Below are 9511 nucleotides of genomic sequence, written 5' to 3'. Positions count from 1 at the left end.
TCTGGGAGCACAGAACTCTGAAGGACCAGTCTCCACGGCCACCATGGTCAGGGCTGATCGTGCTCACTGACCCCCAGGCCCCGGCAGGAAGTTCAGCCTTTTTCTCCCTGCTGGGATGCGAGCTGTGTGGCCTGTGTTCGCTGTGCGACCTCACAAAGCCTGTGCCCATCTCTCTGAAAAGATCCTGGGTTGTTGTGTGTACCAAAAATCCTATGTTTAGATGCTTCCAGCTCATGCCTAGGACATAGAAGGGTTGCAGAGAACGGTAGCTTTTTTAAATACTCATTTCATTGAAGTACAATTTACATGCAATAAAACTCACCAATTGTAAGTGTACCATTTGATGGATTTTAACATGTATACATACATAGTCACCCAATCAAGATAGGGAATGTTTCTATGACACAAAAAAGTCCTTCCCGCCCCTACAGTCAACCTTCTCCCCCTATCTTGGCCCCAAGCATCCCCTGGTGGGTTTTCTGTCCCTAAAGCTCTGCCTTTTCCAGAATGTCATGCACACAAAGACCCTGTCTCATACACACAGAGGCCTCTGCATCTGGCTTCCTCCACTTCGCACAAAGCTTTCGAGGCTCACTGATATTGCTCCTTCCTCTTCCCTGCCGGATAGCTTCCACCCTTTGGATTAAACGGTAACTTTCTTTTGTGTGTGTGTATGAGACAGGGTCTTTGTCGCCCAGGCTGGAGTGCAGTGGCATGATCATAGCTCACTGCAGCCTTGGCCTCCTAGATTCAAACAATCCTCCTGCTTCAGCCTCCCACGTAGCTGGGACTGCAGGTGTGCACCGCCATGCCCGGATGATTTTTTTTATTTCTTGTATTTTATTTCTTGGTATTTTTTTTTTAGAGGTGGGGTCTCACTGTGTTGCCCATGCTGGTCTCAAACTCCCAGGCTAAAGTGATCTTCCTACCTGGGTCTCTCTAAGTGCTAGGATTAAAGTCATGAGCCACTGCACCCAGCCAATAATAACTTTCTAGATATTTGATTATATTTAATGATACTTGAAGTCCTTGACCCTGAGTCCTGGTCCCCTTTATGACACCGCTGTTTCTTCTTGGATTCATCTCAGAGACATCGTCATAGTCACACCTTCTTGGTGCGTTCCCAAACTTTTTTCTTCAGTCAGATTTAACAGTACCTGCTGGTAGGGAGAGGGGCAGGGAAGGGGTGGGGGTTGCCCACTCCACCCCGGGCTCACCCCCCATCCCACATGAAAGTGTGCACACCTGCCATGGCTGCACCCATGGGTGTCACCAGTGGGACAACAGTGGAGGCGTGGCCTTGCTGTAGCGCCCCTGGTCCACCTGATGCTTTCCCAGCCCCTGCCTGTCCTTTGCCAAATCTGTCCTTTCCTTCTCAGCCCTAGAGCTCCACAGAGAAGGCGGCTCGGAAGGTCCCCACAAAAGAATCCAGCCCTCTCCATCCATTGATTTCTTTCTTTCATTCATTCAACAAGAAATTATTGAGGGCCTTTCTGTGCCAGGCACAGGCCAGGGGCAGGGTGACAGGCAGAGGGCAGCCACCAGGGTTGCAGGGCCCAGCCAGGCTCACCTCCATCATCCCTCCCTCCCTGCCCCGGACTCGGCCCAACAGGCAGGACGGAAACGAAACCTCGCCCTCCAGCATCCTCCAATCTCTTGCTCTTAGATCAGACCCTGCACAGCGGCAGGCAATTGAAAAGGACTTCCGGGTGCCCACTCGCACTTTCATCCTGCTTTTCTCTCTCCCTTTTTTCATCTTCTTTTTAAAAATGCTCTTTAATAGTGGGAAAGTTATCATGAAAAGGAAAGAAAATGAAGCTTGAAAAGAATGTGTCTGATGTGCAGCAATTTGTTCACCTGCGAGAGGTTCTTCCCCTCCTGAACCTCGCTGCCGGGGGCCCAGCGCTGCCGGGCGGCGGGAGGTGGGAGGCGGCCGGGAAGCTGGAGGAGGTCCTCCCTTCTGCGCTTTTGAAAGCAGAGGCAGCAGGTGGGTCAAGGTAGGAAGCTGGCCTCATGGCAGCAAGTCAGATCAGGGCCATTGGAGACCAGGGTCACCTGCCACGTCCCTCCGGCATCTGTTGGAGCCGCACTAGGGACCTAGAGAATTGTTCTCCATGGGGCATCTCCTTTTCCATCTTAGGGCAAGAGCCCGGTGTGCAGGCGGTGGGGAAAGGGGGCCTGGAGAGGGCAGGCTCAGGGCCTGGTCACCCCAGGACCTCAGGCCACCATCGCTCCCTGTCTCCTACTTGGGCTCCAGCCCATGTCCCACTGACCTCTGGAAGAGCTAAGGTCTTCCCTGAGGATGCCAGCGGGGCTTAGGTTTCAAGAAAGCCTCAGCCAGCCTCCATCCACTCTGCGCTGGACTGACCCTGCTGCCCCTCCCCTTACTCAGTGAGAAAACTCAGGACCCACATGCAAGACACAGCCTGCAGGAGAAGATGCCTGGTGGGCTCCCTTCCAGCAGAGGACACTGCTCTTTGGTTCCAATCATGAAAGGCAGGGAGTCTGGGCCAAAGTGCCCATGGGGGAGACTGTTTGAGCTTGTTTCCCTGGGAAATGACAGAAGGGTGTGACGCCAGCCAGCCTGGAGTCCTGACAGAGGCTGGATGGCCCAATGGTTAGGCAGCGGGCTCTGGGTCAGCTTGCCCCGGTTCAGATCAAATCACATCCAATCCGTCTGCTGCTCTTTAGTGTTGTGGCCAGGACTGGAACCAGACAGAACCTGGGGGTGGTTATAGCAGTGCCCGTCTGAATCACTGTACAAGTTCTCACCCATAATGCACTTGGGATGGCACTCGGCACACAGTAGGTGCAAGGCGAAGGCTTGCGTCCCAAGCTCAGTGTCATTATTCAGCCAGACCCTCCCCTGAACAGTAGCACCCACCCCGCTGGCAGGATAGGAGGATGGAGGATGGGCATTTCCCCCTCCCCTTCAACCTAGGGCAGGGAGAATCTCTGAGGAGTGCCCCTGTCCCTGAGCTCTGGCCTCTCCCCCCACCTGCAATGACAGAGACAGAGCTGGAGCTGGGCTGGGGAGCAAAAGCTTTGGACAGGGGACTGGGCTGCCACCTTGGGCTTGCCCCCACCCTGCACAACGCTAGGGGATGCCATTCACATCAACAACCCGTGGTGGCCCCCGCCCAGGGCCAAGGCACAAGCTCTGGGGGAGACAGGCCAGGGCTCCCTGAGATGCCATTTGCCACCAAAGTCTTCTTAAAAGGCCTGAAGACTAAGCCTGACAAGGCAGAGACACAGGCATGGGCTGAGAAGGGCCTAGGAGCCCGAGGTGCCAGTGGGCTCAGCCTGGGGCGACAGGGGCATTCCCTTCTCCTGGAGCACAGTGGCCTGGTTCTGTCCTGGAGACTGAAGAGACCCCGAGAAAAGTTTCATGCTCCCCTCCCTCAAAGCTGTCTCACGTCCACACATCTCCTTACCCTCCCCCAGAGGCCTGGAGCTGCGGGGAACCTGAGCGAGAGTGTGGTTTCCTCTCAGCCTCAGCCTCAGACACTTCCGCTCAGCAGCAGCTGCAGCCAGGGCAGCCGGAGGCAAGATGTCAGCCAGTCCTTGTGACACCTCCCTGCCCGGGTGGAGACAGACAGAGGCAGGCAGCAGGCCAGGCCCCTTCCAGCAGAGGGGCAGCAAGCAGGCGTGGGGTGGGGGGTGGTCACAGGGTGGGAATCACAGGGGAGAACAGTGACTGAGGAGAGTGATGGAGAAGTGTGTGCCACTGCTGTGTGTGTGTGCGCAAATGTGCATGTGTGTACGTGCATACATGTGCTGCACGCTCGTGTGTAGTGTGTGTGCGAATGCGTGAGCAAGTGTAGCTGTGTGCAAATGGGTAAGTGTGCACTTCATAGGCTCAAACAGATGTGTGCCAGTGTACAAGTGCTGCTTGTGCAAGTTTGTGGCTGCATGTGCAAATGGGTGTGGGCATGTCTGTGCCTGTGTGCAAATGGGTGTGTGCAAGTGTGCAGGTGTGTCACATGGCTGCAAGGGTGTATTTCTGCAGGTGCACATGTGTGCAAGTATGCGGGCATGTGTGCAAATGGGTGCCAGTGCACAGGTGTGTGGGTGTGCCTGCGTGTGCAAATACATATATGTGCACATATGTTCAGTGCATGTCTGTGCGATTGTGCACGTGTGTGTGAGTGAGTGGTCTGGAAAAGAGAGGGAGAGGGAGAGGAGAGAAGGAAGAGCAGAAAAAACGACAGTAAAAGCCGGTACCGCCCAGCAGACCTGTCCGACGGAGAGCGCCGGGAGGCAGGAGCAGCCTCTCTTAGCTCCCCTCTCAGTAGCGGGCACAGCTGGGGTACAATGACTCGTGTTGCCTGCCTGGCAGATCACATAGGTCACAGATGCCTCCTTGTCCCAGGACGTGGTCGCTGCACCCTGTCCTAACTCCAGTTCTTTCCCTCACCTTCAGCAGCTCACCCCTTACCTCCAGGCCCCCTCCCCTGGTCGCTGTCAAGGTCAGCAGGCCCTGCTCCATCCATGAGGGAGCAAGGGATGGTATCTGCTCAGTGCCATCACTCCCTGTGGCCAGCTTCTCCTTGCCCAGGAACAAGGGGATTTCCTGACTGTCTCTTTAGGCAGGGTGACGTAAGCTGTTTTGCTGGTGTGGAGCCAAAGAGCCTTCCAGCCCTTCATTTATCTAGATGTGGAGTCCTCTGGGAACGTGCACAGCAGGCTCGCTCCTGCCCAGCGTCTTGGAAGAGCTCAGCCTAGTGCCCCCTTCAGACAGTTGGGATCTAAGAAGCAGAGCCCTGAGGAAGGGCTGGCAATACCGCATGTCCGGGGGTGGCTGGCGTTTCCAGCTGTGACACTTGGGATTGAAACCAACCTTCGAAGGGCGAGAGACCACAGCACCAGCTGTGCCACTGCCTGGGGAGTGCCCAGCCCTGGCCCTAGAGGGGGGACACGACCTGGGCATGAAATGTGTGGAGACCTGACCCCACCCTTGTGCTGGCCCCCGCAGCAGCAGAGGCAGGCCCAGGCAGGTGGGGACCAGCTCTCCCCGGGGCTCTCCAAGGGGTCCCCGCACAGAGCTCCAGAGCCTACACTGCATTACCATCCTCAGGGTCACGAAACTCTCCTGGGGAAGTCTCTAGAGACAGGGAGCCTGGCCATGGCCTGGCAGACCCACCCTCTCTACCCCAGGGCCTCCGGATTTGGTCTGAGGGTCACAGCACAGGGGCGTCTGCCATGGAACCAGCCACCTGCATCACGGCCAGGTCCATCTCCTCCTCCATCCCGCTGTGGCTCCTTGATCCTGTTCCTCACCTGTAAGGTGGGAGGTGAGGATGCCCAATTCAGTGTCTGGTGAGGACAAAATGTATCCCCTCGTCCAGGGCTGGCCTGGAGCAGAACCTCCCCCTTCCTCCTAATCTGGACCCCAGAAGAAGCATGGCTTCCCTCCCTAGCCTTCCTCCCTTGGAGCTCTGGGCACTGAGGACTCCTGGCCGGTCTCATTCATCTGATTCTCTTCTTTCTCTCTCTCTCTCTCTCTCTGTCTCTCGCCCCCCCCCCCCCGTGACCTTCGCCTCCCAGGTTCAAGTGATTCTTCAGCCTCCCAGGTAGCTGGGATTACAGGCATGCGCCACCACACCTGGCTAATTTTTTGTATTTTTAGTAAAGACAGGATTTCGCCACGTTGGTCAGGCTGGTCTGGAACTCCTGACCTCAATGGATCTGCCCACCTCAGCCTCCCAAAGCGCTGGGATTCTCTCTCTCCTCTCTCTACCTCTGTCTCTCTCTTTCTCCACTCTCTGTCTCTAATCTCTTTGTCTCTGTCTCTGTCTCTCCCTGCCCCCCCCCACCTGGATCTCCACCCCCATTCTTCACCAGCTGACCCCTTCATCTGTCAGAATGTAGATATTCCTCTCTCCTGGAAAACTTTCCTGCCCGAAGCCTGGGTGGGGTGCCTCTCTTAGGGGCTTCATGTGTCCCACACTTTCCCTGTCTTCCCATCAATCATGATGAGCGGGAATTACCTGATCATCTGCCTGCCTCTCTCCTGGGCTACAGTCCCCTTGAGGGCAAGAGACTGGGTCCAGTAGACTGTTGTATGCCCAGTGCCCAGCACAGGGTAGATGTCCATGAAATACACATGAATCAGTGACTGATTGAGACTGAGACCTGACTGGAAGTATCTTCCAAATGGCTGCTGGGAAAGCAGTCCATCCTGCGCCCCAGCTCCTGCCCCATCCCCCACTCCTCCAGCTCCTCTCCTCCAAAGTCCCTGCCATCGCAGCCAAGCTCACGCTCCAAGGCAGCTCTGCCATCATCTGATGCAGACTCGTCACTGTTGCCATGGAGACCAGCCAGCAGTGAGCTCTGCACCCTCCTGCAGCAGGGGCTGGGCAGAGCACAGGGGCAGCCTGCAGTGTAGAGAGAACCCATCAAGGAGGGAGCGCGAGGCATGTGGCTCTGTACCCGGAAAGCCTAGAGTTGAGCCCCGTCCGTCCCTCCTCTCCTTCCTATACCCGTGAGACCTCAGGCAAGTTGCTTCATCTCCCTGAGTCTCCCGTGAAATGCAGAAGAGCCCAGCCACGCAGTGTGATTGAGGATGGGATGGACCCATGAGGGCGTGGGGCTGTCTCCGTGTTGTTGTGGTACGCCAGCCTCTGCCTTGGCTTTCTGGGGGCTGTTTTGAGGGTTTCTCTCCCCTCGACCTTTGTGTCCAACTCTCCCCACCCCCAACTCAGATGAGGCTGAAGGAAGGAGAGACTCCATTCTTGTGATAGCACGAAAAGATTTTCTGTGACATTTGAAAACGAAGAAGGAGCCTACAGGGTGGTTAACCAAATGTTGAGCTTGGTCCGGCCTGAGGGCTGCTAAGGTGGGGGCCATGTTGGTTGCTTCCTGCAGCGAGCTAAGGGCTGTGGGCAGCTCTGCTCACAAAGAACTTAACATGGCATCTCACATGCAGGACAGCCTCCGGGCCCCACTGGGATCAGGGGAAGCAGTGGTTGTCCTGTCTCCTTATGGCTTTAAATGGCAGCTATTTCTGGAGACAGTGGAATGTCCTTGTGCCTACTGGGGACTTTGGGGACAGAAACATGCCAAGATGCTACAACTTGCCCTGGGCACAAAGCCAGCTCTCCAGCTCCCGTGGCCAACATCGGTCGTGGCATGGAGCTGAACACCTGTGTCTGAGGCAGGTCCAGGCCCTGATGCAAAATGCGGCACCCACCTCCTTCTCCCAAATGTCAACTCAACCCAGCTGCAAGGCAGAGAAAACCTGGCAGTGTTCCCAAAGGGGGCAGGAAATGGTCCCTTTTGTTAAATGGATGGATGGATGGATGGATGGATGGATGGATGGATGGATGGACAGATGGATGGATGGATGGACGGATGGATGGATGGATGGATGGATGGGAGGATGGATGGATGGGAGGATGGATGGATGGATGGATGGATGGATGGATGGATGGACAGATAATTGGATGGATGGGTAGATGGGTGGGTGAGTGGGTGGGGGATGGATGGGTGGGTGGGTGGGATGGTGGATGGATGGGTGGGTGGATGGGGGGATGGATGGATAGATGGATGAGTAATTGGATGGATGGGTGGATGGGTGAGTGGGTGTATGACTGGATGGATAGGTGAGTGGATGGTGGGTGGATGGATGGATGAGTAATTGGATGGATGAGTGAGTGGGTGTATAACTAGATGGATAGATGAGTGGATGGGTGGGTGCATGGATGGATGGATGGATAAATAATTGGATGGATGGGTAGATGGGTGGGGGGTGGATGGATGGATGGATGGGTGAGTGGGTGTATGACTGGATGGATAGATGTGTGGATGGATGGGTGGGTGGATGGATGGATGGGTGAGTGGGTGTATGACTAGATGGATAGATGAGTGGATGGGTGGATGGATGGATGGGTGAGTGAGTGTATGACTGGATGGATAGATGAGTGGATGGGTGGATGGATGGATGGATGGATGGATGGATGGATGGATGAGTAACTGGATGGATGGGTGGATGGGGGAGTGGGTGTATGTCTGGATGCATAGATGAGTAGATGGTGGGTGGGTGGATGGATGAGTAACTGGATGGATGGGTGGATGGGTGAGTGGGTGTATGTCTGGATGGATAGATGAGTGGATGGTGGGTGGGTGGATGGATGGATAGGTGAGTGGGTGTATAACTAGATGGATAAATGAGTGGATGGGTGGATGGATCGATGAATGGGTGAATAATTGGGTGGATGGGTGGGCAGGTGGATGGATGGATGGGTGAGTGAGTATATGACTGGATGGATCAATGAGTGGATGGGTGGGTGGGTGGGTGGCTAGAAGGAAGGGAGGAAAGAAAGGAATGCATGAATCATTCTTGGTGTAAAGGCCCACAGACACCCTATCTTTCCAAACTCTCTCTCTTCTTCCTCCCCACTTCCCAGCCAGGGTGAGAATATGGGGAGGTCCTGGGAGCCAGAATCATAGAGCCATCAGATGCCAGGGCCCAGTTCTCTAACAGCTTCCACAAGAGCAAGTTGGAGGAGGGTAGAGAAGGAGGAGCACTCCCATCTGTGCTCCTCAGGCCGCCTCCCTAGAGCTCTGCACACCCTGAAAGTTCAGAATATATCCCTCAACCCTAGGCAGGAGGCTCTGCCCCTCACAACCGCCTCCCTCCTCCCCACCCTCAGCCTGGGACTGCTCAAGCACTCACTAGGCATCAAAAAAGACTCCAGATGGTTCCATTCACATCACTGCCTGGGCAATCAACACAAGGGGAGGTATTGGACCACACAGTGACGTGGTAACAGTAATATATTGTATTCTCAAAACAATGCTAAGAGCAGATGTTAAGTGTTCTCATTTCGCAACAATGGTACCTATATGAGGCAAAGCACGTGGCAGTTAGCTAGAGCCAGTCATGCCACAAGGCGTATATACCTCAAAACATCATGTTGTACCTTCAAATACAATTTTATCTGTCACTTTAAATACATAAATAAAGACCAGATGCGGTGGCTCACACTTGTAATCCCAGCACTTTGGGAGGCCAAGGCAGATGGATCACTTGAGGTCAAGAGATCGAGACCAGCTTGGCCAACATGGTGAAACCCCATCTCTACTAAAAAGGCAAAAAATTAACCAGGTGTGGGCCTGTAATCCCAGCTACTCAGGAGGCTGTGGCAGGAGAATCGCTTGCACCTGGGAGGCAGAGGCTGCAGTGAGCCAAGATGATGCCCCTGCACTCCAGCCTGGGTGACAGAGGGAGACTCTGTGTCAAAAATAAATAAAAGGAAGAGAGAGAGAAAGAGAAATAGAGAGAAAGAAAGAAAGAGAGAGAGGAGAGGGAGGGGGAGAGAGAAGGAAAGAAAGAAAAAGAGAGAAAGGGAGGAAGGGGGAGAGAGAGAAAGGAAGAAAGAGAGAAAAAAGAGAAGAAGAAAGAAAGAAAGAAAGAAAGAAAGAAAGAAAGAGGGAAAGAAGAAAGAAAAAGAAAGAAAGAAAGAAAGAAAGAAAGAAAGAAAGAAAGAAAGAAAGAAAGAAAGAAAGA

The 9511-nt window shown here is 54.4% G+C and overlaps 1 long non-coding RNA gene across 1 annotated transcript; it reads right to left on the bottom strand.

Annotated features, from left to right (window-relative positions):
• Positions 1-853: 853 nt before the first annotated feature.
• Positions 854-6158, bottom strand: LOC116525837. Its single transcript, XR_004257845.1, has 2 exons — positions 5991-6158; positions 854-5280 (listed from the first exon to the last, which is right to left on the bottom strand). It is a non-coding gene; the product is annotated as an uncharacterized LOC116525837 (long non-coding RNA).
• Positions 6159-9511: the final 3353 nt, after the last annotated feature.

This window comes from Sapajus apella, unplaced genomic scaffold (assembly GCF_009761245.1).
Source record: "Sapajus apella isolate SASKATOON/1434 unplaced genomic scaffold, GSC_monkey_1.0 scaffold48, whole genome shotgun sequence".
Lineage (NCBI taxonomy): Eukaryota > Metazoa > Chordata > Mammalia > Primates > Cebidae > Sapajus > Sapajus apella.
This window is presented reverse-complemented; position numbering and strand designations above follow the sequence as displayed.